The sequence below is a fragment of the Uloborus diversus genome, unplaced genomic scaffold, assembly GCF_026930045.1.
Source record: "Uloborus diversus isolate 005 unplaced genomic scaffold, Udiv.v.3.1 scaffold_484, whole genome shotgun sequence".
Classification (NCBI taxonomy): Eukaryota; Metazoa; Arthropoda; class Arachnida; order Araneae; family Uloboridae; genus Uloborus; species Uloborus diversus.
This window is the reverse complement of record NW_026558664.1, coordinates 66057-77115: the sequence shown is the minus strand read 5'-3', so window position 1 is coordinate 77115 and position 11059 is coordinate 66057.

Below are 11059 nucleotides of genomic sequence, written 5' to 3'. Positions count from 1 at the left end.
TTTCAGTGACTAAAAGTAGTACTTTTGATTGAAGGAAACAACCCCATTGAGAGAAACTGGAGTGGTCGGCAAATTGCTGGCTTGAATAATTTTATTTTGGATACCATGTTGTTTTATGCTTATCCTATGCAAATAGACATTTCCCTACTCTTTGTTTATGTATGCAAAGGAAAAACATTTTTCGCGCTTACATTGGAAACAAAAAATTTCACGCCAATGGATAAAAATCGCCAATCATCAATTTTAGAATGGAATGAAGCAGTAAAGCTCAGTTTATACGTAAAACTTCTGCGTGAACAATATTACTTATAAAACTTCTACTATTATTGAGTAATTTGCTTTAACATCATCATTAGAAATATAAATTTCCAAGTATGAAATGAACTAACTCTTCTCGTGGCAACATATAACTGTCCATTCGAAAACACTGGACGTCGCAAACAAAGTACAATTTAAAAAAAAAAAGGTCGTCTTTGAGATTTGATTATGGTTAAGGACGGTGCATAACTGATGTCACTCCTTTCATCACTTTCGACCCTCTCCCCCTTTTGTCACAAATTTTGCACTTCACCATACTCCCTCTTCCCTTAATCACATGTCACGCTGTTTTCCATAAACGTTCCAAAAAAAAAAAAGCTTGTTGTCACATTCTCCCCATTGTATGCCCCTCTTGTCATGTCTTTCCTCTCCCTTGTCACAAACTGTTACTATTTCGTAAACCCCTTAAAGCGAGACTTCATTCGTGGACAGCCCCTATTTTTTGGCAACCGTATGCAAATATACATTTCCCTACTCTTTGTTTTCGCATGCAAAGTAAAAACATTTTTCGAGCTGCAATTGGTGCAAAAAAATTGACGCCAATAGATGAAGAGCGCCTGCCAATTTAACAATTATCGAATTCCCGAATGAAATGATCCTGCAAAACTCAGATTATACGTAAAACTTCTGCATGAACAATGCTTCATTTAATAAGTTTAATATTATTGAGTAAGTTGCCTTGACCTCTGCCGTTAGAATTATTAAGTTCCAAACAGTCAAATAAACGAATCCTACTTGCTACATTAAAAATTGTCCATTCAAAAACACTGGACGTCGCAATAAAAGTGCTATTTTTTAAAAAATCGTGTTTGTGATTTGTTTACGGTTTAGGAGAAAACTGACAAATGCACTTTTCAAAATTTTTGATCTCTCTCCCCTTTGTCACAAAGTTTAACACTTCACCATAAACCCACCTTCCCTTAGCCACATATCACACTGTTTTTCATAGACGTTCTTATATATATAAAAAAAGCTTGATGTCTCATTCTCCCCATTGTATATTCCTCTTGTTATGTATTTCCTCCGCCTTGTCACGAACGGTTAAAATTTAATGAACCCCACCTTAAAAAGGGACTTGATTCGTAGCCAGTTCCTTGCAAATAGACATTTCTGTACTCCTTTTTACTTTCTTCTATAGGGTCTGGTGGGGGAAAGTGGTCAATGGGGTAAAGTGGTCATACGTCAAATAAATGGCTATAGCTTGGAAATAAATGTTCGAATGAATGTGAAAATTTTATTTTAGAGTAGGGCAGTTAGAAACTACATTTTGAATACAAAATTTTTCAACTGGCAAAATTTTATTGGGTAAAAAAAAATATTTTGCGTGAATATGAAAAATTTTAAAATCTAAACAAATATTTTAACTTCCTTGGGAAATTTTGTTTGTTAGAATTAGGAACAGATTGACTGTACAGGAAGCTTCCTACATGTCTCAAGAACTCTTATTCATTAGTAGTTAGCTGAATCTATTTTAGGTAATTTTTTAGAACAATTTAAGTAAGATGGGGTAAAGTGGTCATAATATTAGGCTTAACGAATATTGTTCTTCTAATGTCACTTAATTTTTAAGTATAAGGCCGATACAGATTAAATATTAGTTTTACTTAATATGTATTGTTTTTACAGTAAATGGGGTTAAAAATACGAGTAAATGCTTATATACACGCATAAATACTCGTGTAGGCACGTACATAAATGCGTCAATAAATACGTGTATGGGTATGTCCAAGTATTTTTTATCCATACAGCTATACATTCTACTATACATGTATATGCTCGCTTATACTCATATATACGTGAAAACTTATACACTCAGGTAGACACGTAATATACGCGGTCGTACTCGAGTAGACATTTACATACAAGCATAAGAAATACAAGTATACAGGGTGAGTTTAAACTCTTGAGCAAATTATTAAAAGGTGTTAGAAGGGAGGATAAGAAGCAATAATCATAAGGAACATATAGTCACAAACACAATGCTGACGCGCTACATGCACACAAAGCCAGAAACTGATGGATGCAAAAAAAGTCACAAATTTATTACACAAAGACAATTTTACACAACATTTTAGGTCTCAAGAAAGTTTTAAAGCGATTGATGAAATTTGCGGCCTGCAGCTGTAATAAATGTGTTTCGCAATCACAAAGCACTCTCTGTTGCAATAACGAGACTTTTGAAAAACTTTCATCAGCCGCTGCGCCTTTGTTGCGATGCTACTACATGCCGTAACTTTTAACAACTGCTCTAAATATTTCTTAGAAACTAAAATATTAGGTAAAATCATCTTAGTGCAACAAATTTGTGCTCTGCTTTGCATCCATCAGTTTCTGACTTTTTGTGCATGTAGCGCGTCAGTGATTATAACTTCTTTATGATTCTTAACTTCCTATCCTTCCCTCTCCCACCCCTTTGATTTTTGCCCAAGAGCTTAAATTCACTCTGTAGGTCGACATGTATATAAGCGTATATTCTCGTGATACACACATGTACTGGTGTATGCACGTAAATGTATGTCTATACAGGTATATGGTCGTGTTTACGCGAATACATGCATATATACTCGTGCTTCCATATATATACGTGAGTAGATACATACTCCAAAGACGCACTGGATGTATCCACGAATTAACTCGTGTATGCCCGTATATGTATGTATGTATGTACACTTATATATGCGTATATACGTCAACTTTACACATATATACTCATGTATGCACGTATTTTCTTGAGATACAAGTGCATTCGAGCATATGATGTTCGTTTATACACGTATATACTCGTATACACATGACACGTGAATACACGTGACACGTATGTACTCATGTAGACACGTATACACTCCTGTAGGCAATCACGTATACATGCTTATGTACTCGTATATATACTTATACTCGTATATACACGTATATACTTGAGTAGGCACGTGCATGCATATATCTGATGTATACATGTATCTGCTCATATAGGAACGTGTTTACTCGTTTATAACACGACACGAATATATTCGTACACGCATGTACTCGTGAATATACTTGTAACTATAAAAGCAACAGAAATATACAAGTTTTAGGGTTATTTATAATGATATTGCTTCTATTTTTAAATATAACCACTTTACCCCATGCTATGACCACTTTCCCCCACCCCATGGGGTAAAGTGGTCATAAAAACATAGGGAAAAGAAAGTGCTATAAAACTACTAAAATCAATGTTTTTCTTCCCAAAATTCAATATACCGTGTTCTTTAATAATGCAATGTAAAATAACAATAAAAAAAATTGAAGTGTTTAAAGAATTTGTTGTATTTATTATCCACCCAAGTTGAAAACCTGCGATTTTATGACCACTTTACCCCACCAGACCCTATCTAATATATAGAAAAAAGTATTGGATTCGTGCAAATTTTCGAATTTCGAATTTTGACGGATTCGAACGTTTTGAGGTGTGCTGAGTTCATTTCGACTATTTTTGGAAAATGTCTGTCTGTCTGTGTGTGTGTGTGTATGTATGTGTGTGTGTATGTATGTATGTGTGTGTGTATGTATGTGTGTCACGTCTGTGTGTGACCAGTTTTTTGTGGCCGCTCTACAGCAAAAACTACTGCATGAAATCGAACGAAATTTGGTACACATATGTGCCCGTATGTGAACTTGTGCCCATTGGTTTTTGGCGCGAATTCCTCCAAGGGGGGTGGAGCAATGGGACGTTTTTTGAGTTACGCGTGCTTGCTATTCCTCAGGAAGTAACCGGCGGAATCAAACAAAATTTGGTCCATATGTTGCCATTAACAGGAGCAGGTGCTGATTCAATTTTGGTGTCAATAACTCAAAGGGGGGTTGAGCTATAGAACGTTTTTTGTCGTCAATTGTGACTGCTGTATCTCAAGAAATAACGAACGGAATCAAACAAAATTTTTTTGAGAAGTAGCCCTTAGTGGGTATAAGAGCTGATTTTATTTTGGTGTCAACAGCTAAAAAGGGGGTAGCGCAATCGCCCGTTCTTTTTTTCCATTGTGAGTGCCCTATCTCAAGAAGTAATGCTACGTTCTGGTTGAAATTTGGAATATATGTGAATCCATACGTAAACAGACTTTGGTTCAATTTTGACTCCAATCGCTCCAAGAGGTGTTGATTTTTTTTTTTTTTTTTTTTTTTTTTTTGCGAATAAAAATAGTTTTATTAATGCAACAATAAGAAAGATAAATCGTAATAGATTGTCGTCTGCGTATTTCTCGTGATTTTAATTGTATGGAAATGATCGGAAATATTATCTCAATGATTTAAAATTTTTAACTGTTGCCATCTTATGTTTGTTAATAAATAAAATATTTGTAATTAATTCAAGTAAGGCTTTTAAAGTAACTTTCAATTTTCGCTCTTTGTTTTGTTTTTACAATAATTCAGACATTGGGATGGTCGTCAAGTTTTTGCATGTGTAATTTTGTTTCTGTTAGGAATATTGCTTCCTCGTCAAGCATGGGGAGGGATCAGAAAAAAAAAGAAAAATATAGAAGAAAGTTTCGTGATGGCCACAACATACTAGTTTAAGAATGCGAAAGAAAAATATTTCTCGCCCTGTCGTTGGTGCCAAAATGAATAAAGTTCGCCCATTTCACAATGGAGTCGTGTCCAAAATTTTAAAAGTATTTTTTTTTCTGAAAGAGCATGATTAAAAACATGGGATCTAACCATTTTTTAAATAATTTGTTTAAGTTTAATATTAAAAAAAAATTACTTAACCCCTTCAGACCTGGTGTCCGGTATTCCGGACATACACTTTAAACAGCTGCTAATCATTTAATAATTGATTTAATTAGTTGACTTTTTTTTTTTTTTTTTTTTTTTTTTTTTTTGCAGTTGAATCCTTACATTCTACTTGTTATAATCTGTGAAGAAATTTTTCGTTTTGGGATTGACAACACTGACATATAAGGATTGAGAGATAGAGAGTGGCTAATTTTTCCAACCATGGATTTTCATCTGAAAAGCGAGTTTTTTTTTCCTGATTTTTTTAAAAATATATAATCTTTAATTAATCGTTTCAAACGCTTATATTATGTTTTATAATCGTTTGTAGAACATTTTATATTGAAGTTTGTTCGGTATTTCATCGTTTTTGTATATGAAATATTGATTTCAAAAATATAAGTCCGGAATATTGGACGTGCCATAACTCTTTTAATTTTTCTCCTACAAACTCAAAATTTTGTCTATAAGATACCCTTTACCATAGTACACTGTGTACCAAATATCAACATTTTGGTCCAATATTTCACAATTCCGAATGAAGGGGTTAAATCGGTGGGCTTTCATTATTTACGCTTCTGCCGATGACATCACAAATGATGAAATGCCATTCAGTGTTGCCATTCACAGAGCAAAATATTTAATTCGCATCTTTACTCACGTGCATTGGCAACGATATGGTTGACAGCAATCGTAGAGCACAATTTTAATTCGCTTCTTGATTATCATAACGTGGAAACGAGATAGAAAGATGCGCCAAAGAGCATCATTTGTGACGTCATCAAGACCACGCCTTCTTTGAAAGATCGTACATTTTAAAAAACTAATTAAAAAATAAACGTTAGGAAAATAAAAGTATTTTCTGGGTCCATTTTATTTTTATTATTTTATTAATTAATTAATTTATTTATTTATTTATTTATTTTTTGCTTATTCTATCAATTTCAGTGACAAAAAGTACTACTTTTGACTGAAAGAAGCAACCCCATTATAGAAGTCGTTCTGAAAAGTAGGCATGATCTTGCCGTTAAATTAAAATTTCCAACAGTCAAATGAACGAACTCTACTCATGGCAACATGTAATGGGGTCGTTTCTAAAATTTTAAAAGTATTTTTTTTTCTGAAAGAGCATGCTTAAAAAACATAGGATCTAAACTTTTTTTAAATAATTTGTTTAAGTTTAATACTTTTTAAAAATTACTTAAATCGGTGTGCTTTTATTGTTTACGCCTCTAACGATGAAATCACAAATGATGAAATGCCATTCAATGTTGCCATTCACAGAGCAAAATATTTAATTCGCATCTTTACTCACGTGTATTGGCAACGATATGGTTGATAGCAAGCGTAGAGCACAGTTGTAATTCGCTTCTTGATTATCATAACGTGGAAACGTGGTGGAAAAATGCGTCAAAGAGCATCATTAGGGACGTCTTCAAGATCACGCCTTGTTTGAAAAATCTGACATTTTAAAAAATTAATTTAAAAATAACTGTTGTTAAATTATAAGTATTTTCTGGGTCCTTGTTTTTTTTTTTTTTTTTTTTTTTTTTGCTCATTCTATTAATTTCAGTGACAAAAAGTACTACTTTTGACTGAAGGAAACAACCCCATTGTCCACTGGACGTCGTAATAATGCGCCAATTTTATCAAAAGTTTCACCTTGAGATCTGTTTGTGGTGATAGCAAACGCAGGTATTATTGGGAGCTGGAACTGAAAGCCGTCCCTCACTCCGTAAAATGATTTATTTAAATATTGAAATCGCGAAAACATAATCAAAATGAAAATAATTTAAATGCCCGTACTTACCTAAAAAGCCTCAATAATAAAAACAAATGCAAGAATTTCATTTCTTTATGCTCAAGCGAGAATTGGCAACATCACAATATTATCCAGCAATTTCTTCACGCTAACTATGTCGCGTAAAAAAAGCAAATAAAAATGAATGTTCACTAACTTTTAATTGCTTCTGCGCGTTTTCTAGCCATTTTAGCGGATTGGCATTTTTGAACGGTAAAACGGGTAGATAGAACGTGTTTTATAGTATTTTGCACGAGCTTTCCAACCATACCAAGCACGAAGCGCTAAAATGCATATTTCATGTAGAAATAGCTATTTAAAAAACCAATTAAAACTTAATGTTTCACGCTTCCAGCAATGAATTTCAACATTGGAAAAGAGATAAAATTAAAATTTTTGAGTTTCGCTAACTAAAAAACGCGTATATCTTTTTTTCTAGTGGATTTAGGTTATTGGACCTTGGGCGCCCTGACAATTTCTTCGTTAGGAGTGTTTTTTAAAGACCTTTCCAACCATATCAAATTAGAAAAAATTGGACCATCCGTTCGCGTAGAAAGAGCAATTTAGGACAAAAATGCGTTTTTTATTAATATCTCCTTTAATTAGCGTTCGATTTCAAAATGTTTTATTGATGACCCTAAAAGTCGGCAACAGCTACCGAACAAAAAAAGAATGAAGGAAATCGGTTCACAAACAGAGGAGGAATCGGTACCGAAAGAAAACGGCTTGCCTATTAATATATAAAGATTAATCTTTCTAATTGTTGCATTTATAAAACTATTTCTATTCACAAAAAAAAAAAAAAAAAAAAAAAAAAAAATCAGCCCCCATGGAGCGATTGGCGCCAAAATTGAACCAAAATCTGTTTATATATGGATTCACATTTCTTCCAAATTTCATTTAGAATGTAGCATTACTTCTTGAGATATGGCACTCACAATGGAAACAAAAGAACGTTCGATTGCGCCACCCCCTTTTCAGCTATTGACACTAAAATAGAATCAGCTCTTTTACCTTCTAAGGGCTACTTGTCGATAAGTTTTTGTATGATTCCGTGGAATATTTTTAGAGGGTCAGCAGTCACAATTAACGGCAAAAAACGTTCTACAGCTCAACCCCTGTTTGAGCTTTTGACACCAAAATTGAATCAGCACCTGTACCTGTTAGGGGCAACATATGGACCATTTTTGTTTGATTCCACCAGTTACTTCCTGGGGAATAGCAGGCACACATAACTCAAAAAACGTCCTATTGCTCCACCCCCCCCCCCTGGAGGAATTCGCGCCAAAAACCAATGGGCACCAGTTCACATAGCGGCACATATGTATACCAAATTTCGTTCGTTCGATTTCATGCGGTAGTTTTTGCTGTAGAGCGGTCAGAAAATACTAGTCACACACAGACGTGACACACACAAACATTTTCCAAAAATGGTCGAAATGGACTCAGCACACCTCAAAACGTTCGAATCCGTCAAAATTCGAAATTCGAAAATTTGCACGAATCCAATACTTTCTTCTGTATATTAGATATAGAAGAAAGTAAAAATCGTAATTTATGGCAACATTTGGTAATGTTGTAGGAGAGGGATTCGGGATGCTTTCCCGAAATTTGTTCAACATTGAAGCAACTTTTAGACTATTTTTGGCTGTATTAGAGAGTCATTAGCTTCTTCCGAAACTTTTTCAAAATTGAAGATTTTTTAAAACCCAATTTTACGTTATCTTTGGAGACATTAGGTGAAAAATAGGCGTTTTGGGATTGATCTCGAAATAATTTCGAAGTTGAAACCTTAAAAGCACCATTTCATGCTATTTTTGATAGTCAAAAGTTTGCATATTTTAGGAGAGAAATAAAATTATTCCTACAGTGGCTAACCCAGATGGGTAATAATGTTTAGATCAGATGCGAAAGTGACCGTAAATGTATTTTTGAAAAGATGTTATTTTTGTCGATTTTTTTAGTGACAAATTTGAAAGGTGTGAAAAGAAAATATTCAAATCTCATGGAACCCCTAAGAGAGCTCCATGAAACCCTGGGGTTCCGCGGAACACAATATAAGAAACGCTGATCTAATATATAGAAGAAAATATTGGATTCGTGCAAATTTTCGAATTTCGAATTTTGACGGATTCAAACGTTTTGAGGTGTGCTGAGTCCATTTCGACCATTTTTGGAAAATGTGTGTGTGTGTGTGTGTGTCACATCAGTTTTTTGTGGTCGCTTTACAGAAAAAACTACCGCATGAAATCGAACGAAATTCGGTACACACATGTGCCACTATGTGAACTTGTGCCCATTGGTTTTTGGCGCGAATTCCTCCAAGGGGTTGGAGCAATGGGACGTTTTTTGAGTTATGCGTGCCTGCTATTCCAAAGGAAGTAACTGGCGGAATCAAACAAAATTTGCTCCATACGTTACCCCTAAAAAACCTCTCTGTAAAACATGCAAGGAAAAAGTTTCGCTTTTTAAAGCTCCAGCAGATGAAGAAAAGATGAAGTGGAACTCGTTAATTCCCAGGTTAGATAAAGTTTTTGATGAATATTGCTCAATTTGTGCTCTGCATTTTCAAAAACATTTTATAGAAACTCATTTTAAGCATATTATAAATAATGAGGAAGTTTTGATTCCTCGGGGAAAACCTTTTTTGAGAGATGAGGCAATTCCGACAAATTTCCCAAATCTTCCAACATACTTTACAAAAAAATTACTAAAGAAAATGTCCATCAGGAATTATGCAGTTAAGAAAAATGTTCCCTGTTTGAAAAAAATAAAACTTGATCTTTCCGCAGATGAAACTGAAATAACCACGTATAAATCTATTATAAATGAAATTGTTCATATTAATTTGCCTAACGAATATTGGGTTTGTATGAAATTTAAAACATCTCCAAATATTGTAGTTTTTGTATATAATGAAAATTATGTGGAAAATAATATTAACAATAAAAAGATCATTATTGAAGTAGACGAAAATTTACAAATCAATGATACTATTTTAGTCAAAGGTGTAAAAGAAAATTATCCTCTCCTTAAATCAGTATCGGATGTCAGAAAACTTTTTATTGACGTTGAAGCTAGAATCGTGTGCAATGGGATGGGTAGTATTACGAAAATTCAACAAATAATCAAGACAGCTGTTTACCAATTGCAGTTATTTGAAAATTAGTATGTAGTTATATATGTGATCGGAGCAAGTGGTACTATTTTTTTTTTTTTAATGTAAGGAAAGTCCTTGAAAATTAAAAAAAAAAAAAAACAGGTCGGAGTCGGTACGTTTTCAAGCGACTCCGACTCTTCGACTCAGACTGAGAAGCAGCTTCAAGAATTTAGAAGCAGTTTTATTTTGAAACTAGCGTAACCGCATGGCTTACCCATAGTAGAAAATTAAAAGGTCATTTGATTAGCCTGTATATTTACAAATAATGGATGATGAATTTCTCGCCAATTGGCTATGTTCATTCGCTCTTCCCATGTTACGGTTCCACGTCATGATCATTTCGTAAATTACTCGTCCATCTTATGATAATTTTGCTCCGGAAAATATTCTTAAAATTGAAATAGAAAAAGAACAAAATCGAATTTTCGAAAAATCTCTTCGAGGTGCACACCCCCATGCTACAAACTAACTTTGTACCAAGTTTCATGAAAATCAGCAGAACGGTCTAGGCGCTATGCGCGTCACAGAGATCCAGACAGAAATCCAGATAGAAATCAGACAGAAATCCGGACACAAATCCAGACAGAGAGACTTTCAGCTTTATTATTAGTATAGAAATAAGAGACGCGCAGTTATTGAATACTTATAGTCTACTATTTTCATTAAAGATAAATTAGCATTAGGTAAATTTATATGCTTCAAAAAATAAATGAACATCCATGTAACAAATAGCACTTATTGCAGAATTCGTCTTTTGCGCTGAAATAAGTTCAATCCGAAAAACGGGGCTTTTAAACTGCGAAATCAGCATGCAATCGCTGATTTAAAATGAGTCTGACTGAGGAACACAACGTACTCCTCGAGCGCAGCGCCATCTGGATTTTCCTCAGAGCTGACCTCACTTTTTTTTCCGTCGATCGACACACTACTCTTTCTAGGCACTATAATGAAGTTAAGATTACTATCTTAGAACCGCAATTCCATGAGCAGTTCAATGTCACTAAAAACTCCTCTGAAATCTGAAGTACAGC